The sequence below is a fragment of the Phoca vitulina genome, unplaced genomic scaffold (genome assembly GCF_004348235.1).
Source record: "Phoca vitulina isolate PV1807 unplaced genomic scaffold, GSC_HSeal_1.0 scaffold2, whole genome shotgun sequence".
Lineage (NCBI taxonomy): Eukaryota > Metazoa > Chordata > Mammalia > Carnivora > Phocidae > Phoca > Phoca vitulina.
This window is the reverse complement of record NW_022589705.1, coordinates 63,105,348-63,127,021: the sequence shown is the minus strand read 5'-3', so window position 1 is coordinate 63,127,021 and position 21,674 is coordinate 63,105,348. Positions and strand designations below refer to the sequence as shown.

The following is a 21,674-nucleotide window of genomic DNA, read 5'->3' as shown; positions in this document are numbered from 1 at the left end:
CCTTGAATGGTCACCTGGGGTGATTACATTGGGCAGAATTTGTTAGCCTACTTTGACAGTTGGTTTTCTCTGTCCCTTTCTGAGGCTGTGTTCACTGAAAGTTGAAATAATTAACATGGAGTTTCTGTTCTCTAGGCTATGGTGATGCACTTGTTCTACCCATAAAACTAAGGGCTTATTTTCCAATATAATTGATCCCTTAACCTTCAAAGACTCAAACATTCTCTCTACCTTCAAAACAATAGAAAATTAAAAGAACAATTTCTCTTTACCTTCTAAATCTTGGCAACCTAAAATAGGACACTGAAAGAGAGAATATTAAGGTCTCATTGGTTTCAAGTCTCAACAATGTAATGTGTAATTTTTCTCATTGGAATTTCAAGAACTCTTATTATTTAATCTGTTATTTATTCTGTTAAAGTACAGTCTTCCTTAAGAGCAAAGGGATTAATGTTTCAAATTCCAGCACGTTGACCTTTATTCTACATTAAAATGCTTATTTGAAACCACTCTGCCAGGGTTCCCATAAGCCATTTGGTATTGAACATTGACGGAAATATAAAGTTTAACTCTTACTCTAGCCAGAAAGCAGGATTTTAGAAATAAAAATAGGCTTTTGTATCGTGCATGCATAGGTATATGGAAGATGCTTTGGGTTTATGCACAGACCAGGTGAGCAAAGGCTTGGTTGGATTAGGACCTGTCTTCTGTGTTCAGCCTTGACCCAGGTCCAGCATGGACTGAAGCAAGGTCACTTCCTGCTTACTTCCCTATCATAAAAGTATGTACTTTGTCCTACAGCATGGAAAAGGGGGAATAAACAACAACAACAACAACAACACAATAAATGAATCAATGAAGCATTGAAAATAAATTTGAAGATTTGATATGGGGAGAATTAGAAAAAGAAAAGAGGAGAATGCATATTTATTGACTACCTACTATGTATTAAGTGCTGTACTAGGAGCTTTTTTATGTAGTTTTATCAACAAACCACTCTTTGCCTCAGGTAGAAGTGACTCTCTCTCTCCCTGAAGTCCAACAGCACCATACCAATGACTCTTTCACAGCATGGCCCTTCTCATCTGTCATCATAGTTACTCATGTGTGAGTCTTGCCTCCCACACTAGACTGGAGGCTTTCTTTAAAGGCAGATACAACTGATGCCTTAACTATTTCTCTTTCTCCTGAGAGCCAGGATCATATTTAGTACCTAGGACTATTGTTAAAATCTGTTGAAATAATCAGTGGGAGTCATCTCAGTCCTGTCTGCTCAAAATCTGCCCATCAGTCCCATTAGTAATACAGCCCAAACAAGATCCATCGCCTGGTTACCTACAGAGCTTTGGGAGCCAGATGTGGGCAGACATCCATCTTCCTAGCTTCCCCCTGGGACTTTGTCTTTTCACTGCATTTAATGAAATTCCAAAGTGTCTGAATAGTCTAATGAGTCCCTTTTGCCATCATTTAAATTGTGTGCTCATTGGCACCAACTCAAGAGACTAACTTCTCATTTCCACAGTGTCTCAGGGGCTGGCCTCCATTTAATCTACCTCCCTCACTCAGCATAGCACCCATACCTTTATGTGGGACCCTTCATATGAAATGATAGCTTTCTTGGCAGAACTCTTACTGTCCTGTGTCTGGGATTTTTTTTTTTTCACTTTCAATATAAGTTGAACAAATCCAAGTGGCAGGAAGCTCCTAGTGTTGGGTATATGACATTCCAAGAAATGGAGTCAGAAAACAGACAATTAAGAGATAAAGTCCTGACTGAGGGTGCCCTGACTGAGGGTGCCTGTATAATGGGCATATGAAAGGGATGTGCTGGAGAGAGCACCAGACTGAGTGGACTAAATGAAATGAAATAACATAAAAAGTATCTCTCATAAAGCTGTCCCAGAGCAGGTGCCCCATGAATGAGTCATAGTCCCTAATGTGTCATCCCACACACTCACAGGAAACATCTCACCCATCTCAGATCCAGACTGGGCACTGGGGGTATAGTGTTGAATTGGAGCCAGTCCTTGCCCACAATTAGTTCACAATCTAGCAGGGAAGTGTGGCAAAGATAACATTGGGCATAAAGTGCTGGATTACAGGGAAGCACAAAACACCAAGGGGAACAAAGAAGGCCTAACTCTGCCTGAACAGTTAGCAAAGGCTTCAAGTGATGGGGATATTTGATCTGGATCTTTAAGCATGAGTAGGAATTCTTAGAAAAGGAGAGATAGGCCATTTGTGCAAAAGCCTGCAATATACAAATGGAGTTTACATTGTCCTTTAGGTGCAACGAGCAGTTTGGGATAGATGGAAGATAGCATGCCTGGTGGGACAGAGGAAGATAAGACTGGAAAGAGTTTGGGGCAAAGTGTTTGATGAGCAGTGCTTTTCACTTTGCTGTCTCAATAAACTATTATGGGATTATCAGGAGACATGGGAACGGGCATGGGCAGAGCCAAGACTTGAACCCAGGTCAAGACATGGGGAGACACACAGAGAGAGACAAGAAAGGAGGAGATATATACCAAAAGGCACATGTATGAGAAGATTGTGCTATGAGGCAGAAAATGAGCATCTGCTAAGAGTCTCCTATATACTATGCACTGTGCTAGGTATTTAACACAAGAGTATGTAGTTCTCGTAAAATTGAAAGAGAAATATGGAGCATTCCATTATTATCGTAATGGATAATCCAAACCCATAGCACTAGAAAATAGGCCTGTTCCCAGAGGAATTATCCCACAGAACTATTGTGGTTGCTGGTGCCATAGGCAGGAACTATTCCTGACCTGAGTCCCAAATTCCACTCTTCTTTCTGCTCCTTCAGCTCAAGCATTTGTCCCTAGTTCCAGTGCAACCCTCTGGAGTGAGGGATCCAAGAGCCCCTTTAACTGAGTTGGAGAAAATTAATATGACAAAAAAGATTAATATTTGAATATGAAATGCTTATGAAGATATGACTTGCTTGTGGTATCCTGGGGGTGTCCAGGAAACCTCCACAGAATGTCACTGCAGCAAGCTCAGTCTCTTCTTTACTCATCATGGGTTCATTACAGTGCACTTAGCAACGTTGAGCAATGTCCAGGAATTCTAATGAGAAGCTGGTTGCAGCAGAGGCAGAAGCTTCTCTAAAGGGCACTGAGAGTCTGAGAGTCTTGATGATCCAGAAAATAATGGCAGAACAGATACGCTTTGAGGAGCCCTTTATTTTACAATGTTGAAAGGGAGGCAGCTTCACAACACCAAGGCAACCCTCCAATTTAAAAAGGTTATAGGCTCCATCTCTCCCACAGAAGATGCTTTCCTGAGTTTCCTCACTTCACTGTCCATACCATATACTCTGGTTATCCCTACCTACAGAATGTATTCCATTTGCTGCTCTCCAAGTCCACACCCTCTGGAAAGTTCTTGCCCCTTCTAGCTACCCAGGCATATCTGAATTGCTTACATTGGGATACAGCGCAGAACACTAAGCTGGGAGCTAGGGCAATCAGACCTGCCATTTTTCTGAACCTCAGTTTCCCAGTTTGGAAGAATCTGGCCTCTAGGTCCCTTACAACTCAAAAAGTTGATTATTCTATCACTGTTTGAGATCTAATTTAAACCCTACATTCCAGCAAGCCATCTCTGATTACCTTCTCAACTCTCATCTTGTCTTCTCTATATTGTCCTTATTGTTGGGCCCACAGATTTAGACAATATTAAATGTTAAAAGTCTTGTCTCAAATGTAATAAAAGATGCTGGAGGAAGTGGTCTTCCTTACTCTGTGCTATCCCATCCTTCCTCCCTATCCTCATGTGCCCAGCCAGGGCTGAATTGACCTAAATAAATATTTTTAAAATGGAGGGGGAGGGAATAATGCCAACTATTTTTTTCTGGGAGACTGACTGAAATGGCTTCCTGAACCCTAGATTAGTGGTTTTCTGAGCATATTGGTGGAAATGGCATTGCAGGCAGAAGAAATAGCACAAAGTACAAGATAAATGTTTTGGACCAAGAAGTAGTCTGTATAATATTATGGTTAACAGTACAGGCTTTGGAAGCAAAACTTCTTTGGCTGCCAATTCTAGCTTTACCACTTTAATAGCTTAATCCTGTCATGCCTCAGTTTCCCTTTTTGTAAAATGTTGGGCCTACTAATAGTACCTACCTCATAGAATGTTAGCAATAAAAGAATTAGTATGTATAAAATAATTGGAAGTGTGCCTGGGACATTATAAATGTCCAATAAAGGTAACATTATTATATCTGGATCATAAAGTCAGACGTCAAGGATTAAGAAAACTGAAGCTGAGTGCACTGGTAGGAGCACAATCATGAAGGACTTTGCATAATCTGTAAAGGCGTTTAGTTTTTATCCACCAAGATAAATGGAGAATTGAGAATTGAATGGAAAACTGAAGATCAGATTTGGGTCTAGAAGATCCCTCTAAGGCTTATGGAAAATAGACTGGAGAGAGGTGAGGGCAGAAGTAGAGAGAAAAGTTACAATGTTGTTAAAATAATCCAGGAGGGATGTTTGTGAGCTTGGAACAGAGCTTCACATTTCCTCAGTGCTAAATGCCTCCAAATGTTATCTCCAAACCTGTCCTGCATGGGAGTATGGAAGGTGGGCCAGGTTCTCACAGAGTGACCACTGTATGCCTTTTCTACCAGCAACCTATTTCATGTGCCCTCCCCAGGAAGGGCCAGCCTCCTGATATTTTCTATTCCTGCATGTTAGTCACTAACAAAATGCCCCTTCTTCCATGCCTTCTGAAGCTCTAGCTGCCCTGCCAGCCTACATGCAGCCCCATCCTACAGGGAGCCTTCCTGATTGCTTTGTCGTCCTTCCTTAGAGCTGCCTAATCATACATAACCAATAATACTTCAGGTAGCCCCCAAACTTATCACCCAAGTCAGAGCACTTTTGAGAATGAAAATGAATAGTATTAGTAATTACATTACTAATTTGTTTTGTTTTGTTTTTCCACTGAGATTGGACCTTTCACTGGTAACTCCAGTGGTAGTCCTGACTGAGTCCTGAGTGGTAGTCCTGACTGAGTGAGTCCTTTCACTGGTAGGGTGTCTCCACACCACTGAGTAGAGTGACCTTGAGATGGGCAAGGTCACTCTACTCAGTGGTGTGGAGACACCCTACTTCTCATAGTGTTTCTGTTTCTACTATTTCCCTTCAACAGCACAATACTCTCTAGTTTATAAAAAATTTCTACCTCATTATTTCACTGATCTTAACACTAGCTGTGAGTCTAGGAGGGCAGGAACTATTTCTTTCACCAAAGTGCTTTCCTTAGATCATCCAATTAGCCAGTGGCTAGGGAAGGACAGAACCTCCTGCCCCACTCTGGGGCCTACTTTAGCCCTTCACTGTGTTGGAGTTTTCTGGGAATTGATTTCATCCCCTGAGGTTCGCAGTGAAAAAAGGATTGTGGCACACATAACCCAGCCCCCAACTTCTCCCCTATCTAAAGCTAAGGAAATGGCAGGGGATTAAGAAAGCTGAATTGAGTGGCTAATAAAGAAACTATCAGAATGTGGCAAAATACCAATTAATTAATACAATCAACATTCAAGAGATGACTACGAATAGTTATCTAGATGGTAGGATTTCAGGTGATTTTTAATTTCTTCCTTATCCTTTTCCATGTTAGCATGTAGTAGTTGTATAATTTTATAAGATGCTATTTTCCTTTATTTTTTCTTTATAAAGAAAGAAACAACTGAGAGTTACCAGTGAAAGGTCCAATCTCAGTGGAAAAACAAAACAAAACAAAGCATAGGCTTTTGAGCTAGACCTGGATTGCTATCTTAATTCTACTCTATGACCTTGAGCAAGTCACATATACCTCTGAACCTCAGTTTCCTAATTGGTAGAACAGAAAGACCTCACAGAACTGTTGCAAAGATTCCATAGATTCAACAAGCGAGAACCCCAGGTAAGGGCCTGGCTTGTGGCAGACTCTCATAAATGTTCATTCCCTTCATGGGGGTGTTGTTGATGTAGCCTCCCCAGGCTTCTGACAAGCCTGGCCACCTCCTCTGCTTGAAGCTCTGGAGCCATCAAGGGATGCTGGTGACAGCTGCACCCCTCAGCATGCGGGTGGGGCTGTCCAGAGACTCTGGGCACCTAATGTGGGGAGGCAATCCTGTCAGAATCACTGGGGGTTAGTCATCCTGCCTTCAGGGTTTCTGACAGGATGTTTTGATAAAATAAATCTATTTTAAGTGACTGTAATGAAATACTAACCAGTTTCTGAAGGGCTTTTAAGATGTTTTTAAGAAGTTTCAGATCAAAGGCCGTGGGAAGGCTGACTTAATGCATTAAATATTTAGTACTGATTCAGTCACTTGAGAGCTAGGCATTTTTACAAAATGGAGAAAAAAAAAGGGAGAAAGCACATTCCAGCTGGGGCCATATTCACATTAAAGATACAGGTGATGGACTCAGCACCGAGGGGCCTATCTTCTGACTCCTATTGGCTGGAAGGTTGGAGGAGGTGCCCTTGAAGGCTGCCCACCCAAGGATTCAGGATCTGATAGAATTATTCATGATCTATAGGGATTGGGCAAGCAGGCCCCTCAGTAAGCCCTGACAGCAGGAATCTGCCTCCCCAGCTGCCACTACCAGTCTCAACGCCTATCACTCTGCACACTGCCACTTGGAGTCTGCCAAGTGCCTGACGCCTGCAATGTGCTTTGCAGTCCAGCTGGGAAACACTGTCCTCAAGCCCACACATGGCTCACAGAGTCCCGGCAGGTGAGGCTCAGTGTGAAGAAGACACTTGCAGAAGGCCACACTGTGAGTTAGTGGCATGGCTGGGGCTGGTGTCAAGAACTCCTGTGTGACAGTTCCAAGGTCTTTCCAATATACTACACTGGTTGTTTAATGACAGTCACCTGCAGGTAGACATAAGAGGAAGAAGTCTAGAATGGGGTATAAGATAGTGGTTCTTAATCTATACCAGGTCATAGCCACCTTTGGAAATCTGGTGGAAATTACAAATCCTCTTCCAGAAAAATGCACACATGCATATACCACATTTGACATTTAGTGTTGGGGGAATTCAAGCATCCCTCCCAGCGCTTATAACTTTGAGTTTCTTGGATGACTTTCAGAAGAGTGGTATGACACAGTGGGAGCATCACTTGGCCTTAGACAAGCCCGAGTTATATCAGTGGTCAGTAGCTATGTAGTATTAGAAATTAATATTTCTCTGAACCTCAGTTTCCTATTTTTAACACAGGATAACATTACCTCATGGAGAATTGGGAGTTTAAGTGGTAAATCATTTAAAGCCCCTGGCTTACATTAGGCCTTCAATGGATGCAAAGTCCCTATCTATCTCTACCCTACCTCTATCCGCCTCCAGAAAAACCCTAATGGATCCCTCCAGCATTAGTCATCCACTCTGGCCCTCTACCATACTACTAAACTTCAGACTCCAGAAGGGAAGAGACCATGTGTATCATGCTCACAACTGCTACCTCTGGCATGGTTGGTGCTTAATACCATATGGAGTGAATGAATTTAAAGAAAAGATGAATGGACCAGATAGATACACAACAACTTCTAGAGAGGAAGTGGAGCAGAAAATTGAGAAATTATCCTGGGGAAACTGCAAATAATGCTTTTAGTCACCACAGGCCACAGGTGTTTAAGGGCCCCCCAAAAGTAAGGATTTAGGAACTGGGGATTCTAAGAAGACAATGTACAGGAAGCTCTGCTTGCTTAGTTCTACTCATTCTTTCATTCTCCTCCACCAGTATCATAGGCCTTGTCTTTTCCCACATGACAAGCTGAGGAGCCCACCAGGAAAGTAGAAAGTCTAGGATGGAGTTACCAGGTAGGCCAGTGGGAAGAGACAAAAGTTCTTAGCCCCTGGCTGACCCAGCCGCAACTCTGATTCTGCAGGCACTGCAGTCTCCACCTCGAACGTTAGCCATGCTCAGTTTCTGGGTCAATCCTGTCAAGGCAGGGAGTACAGAAGCAGCTTTAGTCTTTCCCTCATGTGGGATCTTGTTGCTATAAGCCGGAACACACCCTTGAGGTGCGCCTCAGATCCTTACACACCACCGGACTCAGAGCTGGCCACATGCCTTTCTTGGAATACAAGGTCAGTCTCAACCTAAACCCGGCAAACCCCACCTCAGACGCTCACCCTCTCTTCTCCTAGAGACTAGAGCATGCTTCTAGGCCCCAGATAGTGGTGATGGAGTGAGGAGAAGGGAAGCAGTAAGTCATCACCCACCTAACTTCAAGTACCAGCTACTTGCTTAGAAGTTTTTCCTAACATGACTGAACCACTTTAGAAACATATGCGAGTTTGCCAAACATAACTGGCTACTGAATATCCTGGCTGAACTTAACATATTCCTCAGGATCCCCCTTCTTCCCCAGTGTGGTGGCTCTATAATTCACCAGCTCAAAGCCAGACTCTTCTCTCTCCCTCACTTATAACATTTAATTTAGTCACAGGTTCTATGAATTTTAACTCTTAGATATTTCTTGAATTTATCAGTTCTTTTTCATCTTTCTTACTACTATCTTACTTCTTAGAACACTTCCTAATAACGCTATCTGCCTTCTAATCCATCCTCCACACAGCAGCCCAAGTACACTTAATAAGTAAATTTGACCTGTCACTTTTTTGCTTAAACCCCTACATTGACAATCCCACCACAACCAGAAAGAAAAGAAAACAAACTAGACTTTTCCTTCCATTCTACTTTCTCTGTGTGCCTCCTAGGTCTCTTGATCATGTACCTTCAAAACTCTACCAATGACTACTTCACTGGCTCCATGACAGAAGAATAAAAAATATGAACTGTCCCAGGTTGGAATAGGCTACTATGGGAGGTAGTGAGCTCCCCATGCCTTTAAGAGGTGCCTGCAGAGTCTGGAGAGTCCACTCACTGGATGTTGTGGAAAAGCTCCGCTCTTGGATGAAAGACTGGTTATATGCCACATGAGGGCATTTTCTGTCCTGAAGAGGTTGTTAGGTGTTTCAGGATAGCATGTATGTTTGTTTCTCAGCATGTGGCTGTCCAATTTTCCCAATACCATTTGTTGAAGAGACTGTCTTTTTTCCATTGGACATTCTTTCCTGCTTCGTTGAAGATTAGTTGACCATAGAGTTGAGGGTCTATTTCTGGGCTCTCTATTCTGTTCCATTGATCTATGTGTCTTTTTTTGTGCCAGTACCATACTGTCTTGATGATTACAGCTTTGTAATACAGCTTGAAGTCCAGAATTGTGATGCCACCAGCTTTGCTTTTCTTTTTCAACATTCCTCTGGCTATTCGGGGTCTTTTCTGGCTCCATACAAATTTTAGGATTCTTTGTTCCATTTCTTTGAAAAAAGTTGATGGTATTTCGATAGGGATTGCATTGAATGTGTAGATTGCTCTAGGTAGCATTGACATCTTCACAATATTTGTTCTTCCAATACATCAGCATGGAACGTTTTTCCATTTCTTTGTGTCTTCCTCAATTTCTTTCATGAGTATTTTATAGTTTTCTGAGTACAGATCCTTTGCCTCTTTGGTTAGATTTATTCCTAGGTATCTTATGGTTTTGGGTGCAATTGTAAATGGGATCGACTCCTTAATTTCTCTTTCTTCTGTCTTGTTGTTGGTGTATAGGAATGCCACTGATTTCTGTGCATTGATTTTATATCCTGTCACTTTACTGAATTCCTGTATGAGTTCTAGCAGTTTTGGGGTGGAGTCTTTTGGGTTTTCCACATAAAGTATCATATCATCTGCAAAGAGTGAGAGTTTGACTTCTTCTTTGCCGATTCAGATGCCTTTTATTTCTTCTTGTTGTCTGATTGCTGTGGCTAGGACTTCTAGTACTGTGTTGAATAGCAGTGGTAAGAGTGGTCATCCCTGCCGTGTTCCTGACCTTAGGGGGAAAGCTCTCAGTTTTTCCCCATTGAGAATGATATTCGCTGTGGGTTTTTCATAGATGGCTTTTATGATATTGAGGTATGTACCTTCTATCCCTATACGCTGAAGAGTTTTGATCAAGAAAGGATGCTGTACTTTGTCAAATGCTTTTCCTGCATCTATTGAGAGGATTATATGTTTCTTGTTCTTTCTTTTATTAATGTATTGTATCACACTGATTGATTTTCGGATGTTGAACCAACCTTGCAGCCCAGGGATAAATCCCACTTGGTCGTGGTGAATAATCTTTTTAATGTACTGTTGGATCCTATTGGCTAGCATTTTGGTGAGAATTTTTGCATCCATGTTCTGAGAGTTCTAGAGGGGAGGGGGGTGAGGGGATGGGTTAGCCTAGTGATGGGTATTAAAGAGGGCACGTACTGAATGGATCACTGGGTGTTATACGCAAACAATGAATCATGGAACACTACATCAAAAACTAATGATGTAATGTATGGTGATTAACATAACATAATAAAACAAAATTAAATTAAAAAAAAAAGAATAGCATGTACATTGAGGACAATAACATGTCCCCCTTCTTACCTCTACTCCCCTGCCACATTGACATTTGTGTGAGGAGGCCCCACCCCAAGGAAAGCTACTTCTCTGAGACCAGCCTGACCGACAGTCAGCACAAGTGGGAAGCTGTGCTGACATTTTTTTCTCTGGTCAATGTAATCAGTGTAGACATTCCAAGTGAATAATTTAGGTCTCCTAAAATAAACCAACTGGAGCCAAGATTGTCAAATGTGGTTGTCTACCTTGATCAAAGTAACCAGGTAAATAACCAAAACTCACTCCCTTCTCCTGTAGACATAGCTTTTTAGGCATTCTTTACTAAGTGATGAGAAAGAGACAAAGTCTTAAAGATATAAAAACAAACACTTTGGGGGCACCTGGGTGGCTCAGATGGTTAAGCATCTGCCTTCAGCTCAGGTCATGATCCCAGGGTCCTGGGATCGAGTCCCACATCGGGCTCCCTGCTCAGCGGGGAGCCTGCTTCTCCCTCTCCCCACCCCGCCCCCGCTTGTGCTCTCTCTCTCTCTCTGTCAAATAAATAAATAAATAAAATATTAAAAAAAAAAACACTTTGCATTTGTGTACCTCTTTAGAAATGCAATATGCTGTTAAATTATAGTTACCAATTGAGAAACGAATCTGTGCCAGGCAATATGGAAACTGCTTTATAAACCTCATCTTTTTAAATAACAGACTTTTGAGACAAATTGCTTAGGTTTAGATGCCAAGTCCCAACTCTACCACTTACTAGCTGTGTGATTTTAAACTAGTTAATTAAACTCTCTGTGCTTCAGTTTCCTAATCTGTAAAATGGTGAGAGTTACAGGTCTCAAAAGGTGTTGTGAGAGTTAACAAGCTATTTACACACCAAGAGCTTAGGTTGCACTGTGTGTGGCACATATAAGTGCTCAATAAGTGTTAGCTTTGGTTTATATTACTCCTGATAAATACCTTGACAATTAAGGGTTATTATTCCAAATGTGCAGATAAAGAAATAGGCAGAAGAATGTGAAATAATTTGCTAAATTTGGTAATGAATTAGTGGTGAAGCTGAAATTCAAACACTGATCTGTCTGACTCCAAAACTTTTACATTTTCTTTCCATGTGAGAGAGTAGCATGCTTATTGTTACTCCTGTGGCTATTGTTATTACTATCATCATCAACAATGGCATTAATAAAAATGCCCTCCATAGGCACAGCACTTTCGAGGCTTCAAAGAAAACGTAGATACATTTACACAAAATTACCAACCCTCAGGCCTATACTTGACTCCATGGAACCTTAGCTGCACTCCCTGTCCTAGGACAGGGGTCATCTCTGTGGCACCCTCAACAGGTCATCTGTGCAAGCTGGACTTCAAGAGTTCTGAGAGGAAATAACCAGAAAGGATCACTCTTGGGTAGAGCAGAGCTAGACAAGGCAGAAGCCCCATTATATGGGAGGCTCCAGTATTGAGGAAAACCTCAGAGATGGAAACATACCTATCATTCTTCCTGAACACATTTAGGCCGTCAGACTGCACAGAGGAAGGATCCTGGAGAAGGAGGTCTTCCTAGACCTAAGGAAGGGTGGGCCTGAAGGAAGGGCAGCGAAATGAGCTTCACCCACTCAGAGATAATTGTGGAGGAACAGGAACCCAGAGCAAGAACTAACACCAAGGAAATCTGGAGAGTTGTCTCATCTTTGCTTTAGGTTAATCTGCTACCTTCTTCCCCAACTCTGTGCCTGCAGGTGTAACAGAGAACCTTGAAATAGAAAAGGACATATGGCCTTGTTTTGTGGGGCAAAGATGTGGAGAAGCTGGAAGGACTGAATCAGCCTCCCCAAGTAGGCTAAAGGAAGGAAGCCCAGAAGAACAAGGGTAGGAACACAGTCACAGAGAAGATGGAGGCAGGCGAGGCCAGGAGGCAAGCCAGGAAGGAGGCAAAATAGAGGCCTTAGAGGCAACTTTGTCCTGAGAAAGAACCCTGGAGACTCAAGAAGATAAAGCCCTCTTCACTGCCATGTGAGCACTTCCATGATCTTTTTTAAAAAATTTTTTTATTGTTATGTTAATCACCATACATTACATCATTAGTTTTTGATGTAGTGTTCCATGGTTCATTGTTTGTGAGCACTTCCATGATCTTATTAGGTGCTCACAATAACAAAGAGTAGTCAGTGAAAGGACCCATGCAGAATAAGAGCATACATTTTGAAGTCAGACAGACCTGGGTACAAATCCTGGTTCTACCACTTACTAGCTATGTGAGATGAGCCCTAGTTTCTTCACCTAGGTAAGATAATAATAACGGCAACCTGTTGTCAGTCCTGAAGATGAAATGATTACATGACATAAAAACAGCCTGACACGTGGTGTATGGGGAGAAAATGGTAAATAACATGACTAAAAGTGGTCCTCTTTGACGAAAGGCAAACAACATGAGATTCCTAATCAGGAAACCAAGGTCATATACCTAGATACTATAGATTTCTTCACTTCCTTAGCTGGGCAAGGAAGGTGTTAGAAGACAAATCTTTCAGGGCCTTTGTAGGTCTAAACTTTCACAACTTCAGCCACTCACAGGCATCATTAATGGGAGAAAGAGATGGAAACTCCCAGCCATCTGTCTTCCCTCCCAACTCCTATAAAATGGCAGCTTGGACAAATAATATCAAGATTGGATAATACTCTGCTGACCTAGTTAGACAAAGTTAAGAAACTCTTAAATATGTATGAATATTATTGAATGAAAAAGAGGAGGCTGATTCAAGTAGCTGCAGTGCATATTAATATCTTATTATTAGCCACTTTAATGTAGGAAATATACTGGAAAATGAAAATGCCTTTCCTATAAAATACAATTTGGAGAAGAGAATACCTCTATTCTTTTCTCAGCAAATAATTGTCTTTTAATGCCAAACTATGGTAAATAAGCCAGAGAAATCAAATGATACTGGAAGATGAAGTTAAATAATTTAGGAAAAAAGGAATACAACATTTAATAAATTAATCCAATAGAAGGCACAATAGAGAAAACAAGGTAGGATTTTTATGTTCCTTTTTCTGAAATGATATCTCTTTGGGAAGGCAAACAGGGAATTTGAACACTTCCCACAGTTTCTCCTTTTAAGAGAGATATGAACCAATATCTGTATTCAACAAAAATTTCTTGAGAACTTACTGTGAACCCAGCAACTGTACAGCCACAAAGAGGAATACAATCCATGTCGTAGCAGGCATCGGTACTTTATTCCTTTTTATGGAATTTGTGTGAACATACATTTTTAATTCTCTTAAATGTATACCTAGGAGTTGAATTGCTGGGCCATAGGGTAATTCTATGCTTAACATTTTGAGGAACTAACAAATGTTTTCCAAAGCAGATGCACCATTTTCTATTCCCACCAGCAATATATGAGGGTCTCAGTTTCTCCATATTTTCCCCAACACTTGTTACTGTCCTTCTTTTATTTTTTGAAAGATTTTATTTATTTTATTTTTGAGAGAGGGAGAGCATGCATGAGTGCATGAGTAGGAGGGAGGGGTAAGGGGTAAAGGGAGAAGCAGACTTCCCACTGAGCAGGGAGCCCTATGCGGGACTTGATCCTAGGACCCTGGGATCATGACCTGACCGTAAGGCAGACATTCAACTGACTGAGCCACCCAGGTGCCCCTGTCCTTCTTTTATTATCCAGAGGTTGAGATGTGATACTTCACTGTGGTTTTAATTTGCATTTCCCTGATGGCTAATGATGTTAAGTATTTTTTTTTTTTTTTTATGTTGAGTATCCTTTTATGTGCTTATTGGTCATTTTTTAACTTCTTTGGAGAAATGTCTATTTAGATCCAGTGCCCATTCTTAAACTATGGATTTTTAAATTTTTTTTGTCTTTTTATTGAATTGTAGGAGCTCTTTATATGTTCTTGATAAAGTTTCTTTTCAGATACATGATTTGAAAGTATTTTCTTGCATTCTGTAACTTGTCTTCTCACTTTCTTGATGGTATCATTTGCAGTATAAAAGTTTTTAATTTTGACAAAGTCCAATTTGCATTTTGCTGTTTGTGCTTTTGGTGTCATATCTAAGAAGTCATTGACTAACCCAAGATCACAAAGATACACTCCTATAAATTTCCTAAAGAAATTTATAGTGTTACTTCTTACAGATAAATCCACATTTAAAGAATTTTTTTTTTCCAACAAAAAAGAGAATAAGGAAGCAGGAAAAGGAGGAACCAGAGATCAGCAGTGTAGTGTTAGAAGAAAAGAAATGGCAGCAGCAGCCTCACTGGGAGAATGATGAACCACAAGGAGGTCCTGGCAGGTAGCACTTGATGTTTTTCATCCCTCCTTTCCCCATGTCTGTTAACAATCCTACAGAGACAAGCAGAATGCTACTAATAGGATTCTAGGAAAATGTCCGGTTCATTTATCAAGTCTCCCTGTAGCAGGACATTTTTGTTAGAAAATGGATAATAATGATTTGCAGCTAATTCTATTTTCTTTTCCCTAAGAGCCTGTAAGAAGTCAGCCCCCATGCCTGTCTTTCTCAGTTTCCAACCACTATCTTTGTGATACTTCTGCCCTTTGGGAATGGCCAAGAGATAACATCAGAACGAGTTGACAGATGGGTTTTATTCCTCCCCTCACCCCTTTTCCTTTTTGTATAAGAGAGGTAATATTTGAGCTCTATCTTGGAGGACTTAATGGGTGAAAGGAGCTCAAATATTACCTCACCTATACAGTTCTTAAGATCTTGTCCATGTTCCTATAGTTCCTTTCCCACCCTCCACCAATAACCTATATCTTGATTTCTTCTAAACAGGTATTACCACTTATGAGTAGTATACTCTTGAAAAAGTTACTTAACCTTTCTATGTCTGTTTCCTCATGTGCAAAATTGGGATAATAGTAGTACCTGCTTCATAAAGTTGCTGAAGCTGATTAAATGATAATAAAGCAGCTAGGATAGTACTTGATGGAGTAAATACTCTAAATGTTAGCTGTTCTCATTTTTATATGACAAATTGTATACCTTCAGGGAGCTTAGAGTCTGCTAAGGGAAATCAGTATTGCAAATGCATTATATCCAAATATTTACAAACAATTCAGGAGGCACTTTCACATCTGTTATCTAATATCTACTAGAAGTGTCTTGTCATGACAATAACCTAAAGCTAAATCACAGTGCCTAGTTAGCAGATGAGGCTTAAAGAGGTTATTTGACATGTCAAAGATATAAGTGGCAGAACCAAAATTAAAACCACAATATGGCTCTAGCCCTGATCATCTTCCTACTTAAATTATAACTGGATAGGGAGTTTCTATGGATATTTTTTGAAGTGGTGTGTGTTGGGGGGGGGGGGCGGGCACTAATCTGTGAGGGAAGAGAGGTTAAATAATTGGCCTAAGGTTACATAGTTAATGAGTGGCAGAGTCAGGATTCTAAACCATACAGCTCACACTACTGACTTAGGCATCTAATTTTATTCTCACTGCCTTGTAGGTATTTAGTTAATGTTTGCAGAAAGAATAGACAAATAAGAAAACTTTGCAGACAGATTTGGGAGTGAGAGGCAGTGGGCTACAATGGACAATTGAGGTGTTAGCAGCTGGGCTTCCAGCTAGCACTGTCCCACTAACTCACTGGATGACTCAGGAAAGTTCCCTCCCCTCTCTGGGCCCCAAAGTTTCCAGCTGCAGGAAGAGAGAGAAGTTTGCAAACACTGTTAACAGCTGAGTCCTTTCTTTAAACTAAGTCTATGAGGAAGGCCAGTGAATAGGGCCTGGCATGCATGGTGTGCACGGCAGGGAGTATAAGAGAGGCCAAAGCCCTGACTTCACAGAAGTCCCTCTTTTTCCTCCCTCCTCAATGGCATGCCTTTAGGCATGTTCATAGCCTAAATCCCTCCTCAGGGATATAGATAACATAGTTTTAAATCCCAGAACTTGAAGAACTTAAGGTTCTTGTTGGCTTTGACATTCTCTGACTCACATAAAAGAAATGACCTTGTGTCCTAATGTTATCTACCTTCTGATTGCTATATATCTGATATACCTTCCACAAAATGGAAATATGGCTTCAGAGAAAGTGACAAAGTATGACCATACCAAGAGGTACCAGAAGGAATTTTGGCTGTAACAGCATGCTTTCTCCACCTGCCCCCACTCTTATACACACCCTAAATACAAAAATATTCCCTAAACCTATGAATGGAGGAAAATAGATAGAGAATGAGTAATCAAAAGAGTGACAAGCATTTTAAAGGGGAAACAGTATATTATAGACTCATGTAACACAGGCTCTCAAACTAGTCTGGGGAATAGTATATCAGGGAATTCCAGGAGGAAGTGATGTTCAAATTGGATCCTGAAAGCAGAATAGAGAGTAGCTATGCAAAGGGCCATCAAGAAGGAACATTCCAGGTACACAGGCCAGTATGTATACAAGTTGGAGAGAAAATCCATGGCTGAAAGAAAGAACTGTAGGGAGGCCAGTGTGGGTAGAGCAGAGAGAGCAAAATGACAGGGATATGAGACAGGCTGAAAAAGCAGGCAGAGGCCAGATTATGCAGGATCTTGTAGACCAAGTTAAGAATTTGTTATTTTGTCTTAAACCACTGAGAGGACAGGGTGTTCAGTGAGTCATTTTCATGGATACTCAAATTATTCAATATGGTGGCAGCAGAGTAGCAGAAAAGACAATTATGGACCAAAGCTCTCCATGATTGAGGGAACTGTCCAAGAAGTCAGCAGATGACAGCAATAAGGAATGGCAGAGGGTTATATAGATTGATGGCATAAGGCTCAAAACATGTCTTTTTATAAAAGGAAGAGGAAAAAATGGCCTAAAAATAGCGATCTGTTAGCACCAAGGATGCCATCTGCCAAGCTAGCTGAGTAGTGTTCAGTGAAAAGTCTACTGTCTCTTGGTAAGGCAGGTACCAGAGGATCAATGAGGCAGTGAGGGGACCACAAGGTTAGAAGAAAGGATGGGACTTTATGGCAGCCACTATAATGCTGATGTAGTTAGGTGAGCAGAAGAGAGAGAGAGCCTAGAGGCCTTTTCACCTCACATCTTGTACCTGTGGCTAAAGAAGCTGTTGTAATTCCCTGAGAGATGCCGATAGTTTGAACTAGGGCACTGGCAGCAGAGATAAGGAAGGGATAGAGTCTAAGGATATTGAGTTATAGCCTCAATCATACTTGGTAACAGAGAGTATGCAAGGAGTGAATAAAAAGAAGTTAAATAGGACAGGTTTCTGGCATGGGCAACTGGAGTGATGGTGATACATTCACTGGACTAGAAAACCCAGGTCTGGAGCAGGTGTATGGTAATCTGGGTCAGTCTCTGCAGCATGAGTAAATTAGACATGTGCCTCCTTGTTCTAGCAGTGGAGAACCCAGGGTCACAATTCCAGCATCTCCTCTCCAGGCCCTTGCTCACCCAGGGCTGAGGTTTGGAATGGATGAGCTACCTGTAGCAGTTGGGTAAGTTGGAAGTCCCTCACCAGATGCTGGGAGGATAGATCTGCCTCCAATTAATTGAGACTCTTTTTGGAGGGAATAGCAAAAACAATGCCAAGAGAGTAGTGACTTGTGAAGTGGCCTGCTGGAAGGGAGCCAAAACTAAGCTTGTTTAATTTAGATTGTCTGATCAGGACAAGGTTTGGTGCAGATGGGGGTCCACAGAACTCTCCTGAGAGGTGGATTAGGGAATGATAATTGAGATTACTAACTTCAAACAATTACTCAATATAAAACCCAGCCAAAAAGATGTAATTATTTTTCATACATTTGTTTGGTCATGTTGCCAGCTGCAATTCCATGATGTTTTACTTCAAAGAGGAAGAAAGAACAATGGGGAAGGAATAGAAAGAATGGAAAGGAGCTACTTTATTTTGAAGTTACCCTGCTGATAAGAATGGTGCTGGCCCTCTCTAGTTTCTTTTCTGTGTTACTGTCTTCTGTCCTCTAATTTGCCTGTCTACAGGGCCATCAGTTCCGTCTAGCTACTTTCTGAGATCTTGGCTTTTCTTCACAAATCCACATAAGGACTGTTGTAGAAGCTGCCAGGCTCCAAATCTTAAATTCTTCCAATCTCCTTACACTTGCCCACTTTGCTCCTAAACTAAATTGAATTTAACTGAGTTGACTTGGAGGCAGGTAAAACCTTGTTCACTTAGATGACTTATGCTATTGCAGTTAGTAGCATAATCAAACTCAGGGACTGATATAGAATTGATTTTAAAAAATGCCAATCTAGGCATTCCAGAGAAGTCTCTGGTAATATGCATGGATCTCTGTCCTTGGTCTCAGGTCTCAATCCTGCTAAACACTTATATATTTAGATTAATGCTTAAAAAGTATATATTTTTTAAAAATCTTAGTGAAGACACTGATAGTACAGATAAGAGAATCCAAGAATCAACATGATCACAGCAAGTTAGAACAAAGGATTAAAACCAATAGTAGGACAACTGTAAGGGGTCACAATTATACTTGTAAAATTTATGGGCTAATGTGGTATCCTGGATTGGATCCTGGGACAGAAAAAGAACATCGGTGGAAAAACTGATGAAATCTGAATATAATTTTGTAGTTTAGTGAATAACAATGTATCAATGTTAATTTATTTGTTTTGACAAATGCTCCATGGTTGTGTATGATTCTAACATTAGAGGAAACTGGGTGAAGTTATCCTTTCAATTTTTTTCCATTTTCTCAAGATTAAATGATTATTTAAAAAGTATGCCACACTATATAGAAAGCAACATTCTCTCCCACAATTCTGTGCATCTGGGACAATAGTAATGTCACTGTCCCTGCCCCACATCTTCAACTTAACATTCTCAGGTCACAACAATAAGTCTTCCCAAAGGGGAACTTTTGGAAAAACAAACTATTTCCTCAGCTCATATTTCTCTCTTTTTGTAGCATACACCAGCAATCTATCCAAGAAGTATATATTGGGGAGTAAGGAGGGGATCCACCAGCAAGCCCACAGTTGTTAACAGCCATAAGATTAGAGATAAGCACAAAGGTGTAGGTCAACATATTGGCAAAAAATCCTATGACAGCTTGGGAATAACTCTCATTTCATACATGGTGAAAACCCCACTGTCCAGTGCATAGGGATTGTCAAGGTAGGCTGGTGAGTTTCAGAGCCACAAAGAAATGATGTCCCCTAGGAGCTGAGGAATGAGACCCACAAAAATCCTAGGATGCCCTCTTCCTGATACATGGTTACTATGGAGTCACAAAGTCCACAGTACTTGGATTCTCTGCCAGTGAATTGTACCACAGATCTCAGAGTGATCACGTGGAAAGGATGTGTGATGAGGGTAGCAGCAGAACAAGCCATTGTCTCTCGATTTTTCTCTTTGATAACTTGATTGAAGGAAGATGTGACTTCTTTCTGTACATTTCCAGGTCCTATTTCCTCAACCTTTTCACACTACTGGTAAAGCTGTAAAGCGTTACCATGGACCAGTTCCAAGGACTCCTGAACACAGTCTTGGAGTTAAGACTATGAACAACCCATGCTTCCCATCAATGCTCACAAACTGCTAAGCATAACAAAACAGACCAGGAAGCTGACGTAATTGTTGCCCCAAAATATTTTGTCCTATTGTTGGAGGAAGAGGCTTATATTCCACCTGGATGAGCACTTTCATGTACATGAGTAGCTGGGACACAACGGTGAGACCGGAGCCCAGGAGCACCTGACTGGCTGTGTCTGCCATGATGGCACCCGCAGGTGGTCAACTTGTTTTTTTCTAAATCTAAAATTATTTAAAAATAAAAGGTCCATTTAAAAAAATCAGAGGAATTAAAATAGCCTTATTTAATGAACAACAAAAATCAACTACAGGAAGACTTCACTGCTAACAGAAGCTAATATAAACTCTTGTTACATTTCTAGAGATTTAGCATTCAGAGCAAGAGAGACAATAATCCTATTCTGCTGTAGGAGGTTATATTGCCTATAAAATTTTACATTCAGTTCTGATATTTTATAAAGGAAGTTAACAACCTAGATTATGTCCAGAGAACAACAAAGAAGGCACAAAGTTTAGAAACCACAGAATTTGCAGAAATGTAGAATTATGGGGGCAGAGGAGGAAGGAAGGGACTAGCCTGGAGAGGACTCATGAGGGGGGTGTGGTCACTGGCTTGCTGTCTTCACAGACATGTCCCAGGGCTATAGAAGCAAGTACATGCGAAGTAGACCCAGAGGGTGGAGCTAGAGTCAAGGAAAGAGGTTACAGGGAGGTGGCTCTTTCTGGGAATGGTGGAACTTTTTTCTCTTGGATATGGGGCTCAGGCTGCCTCAAGAAATGTGTGAGCAGAGCCTGAAAAGTTGTATTTCTGGAATGTTAAGAGAAAATATTGGTCTATACAATTTAGGTCCTTGCCCATAGGAGATAGGATCCTAATATATTTGCTAAATTTGAATGTGACCCCTATAGTCTTTGCCAACTCTAGAGACTGTGTGAGTTGTTAAGATCAGAGAGACCAGCTTTTCTAGGCATTTCTATGGCATTCTCATTTTTATATATGGTGTTGTGGTGGTAATCTTCCTTTAGGTACTTCTGGCTAACAATTATCTCTGTCTATAGGGGAAAAAAAAGCCAACTGGAAAGACAGGCAGGAGTTAACCTGACTTCTAGATCTGCTGTCACCAGCAGGTGCAGCCTGGAGATGGAAGAGTTAAGTGACACAATGATCATGATCCTTCCTGCTTGGTTCCTCACTGCCCTCAGGATAAAGTCCAAATTCTTTAGGTTGGTATTCAAGGCACTCCTGGGTCAGCCTCCACCTACCTCTCCTTCATTCTCCATCACTACTCCTTCTGTTCTTCTTAGGCTGATCCTGTGCTCTTGTCATCTGGAACCACACAAAACTGTCAGGACTCATCATGTGTCTCAGCCTCTGTATCCATATTTTGATTCTCAGTTCAAGATGTCTTCGACTTAAGGATTTGTTTCTTCCCTTGTGCCCCTTCTCTGCCCACTACTTCTATTATATCAAGTCTCTTACCATCACTGCCATTATTAGTTTTTGCATCTGTGTTGCCCACTACATTGAATATTTCTCAGGGACAAGGTGTGTTTGGTATTCATCTTTCTGTCTGCAACACCCAGTATAGAGCCTGTCAGGCAGAAGGTACTCATCAGATATTTATAGGATTGAAGAATGGCTTTGTAAGAAT

The 21,674-nt window shown here is 41.1% G+C and overlaps 1 protein-coding gene and 1 pseudogene across 4 annotated transcripts in view; both read right to left on the bottom strand.

Moving 5' to 3' along the window:
* The window catches only part of LOC116647850 (BEN domain-containing protein 5), a 1,423,949-nt gene that overhangs the window by 461,827 nt on the left and 940,448 nt on the right, over positions 1-21,674 (bottom strand). The window lies entirely within an intron of this gene.
* LOC116647880 lies at positions 15,837-20,232 on the bottom strand (annotated as a pseudogene).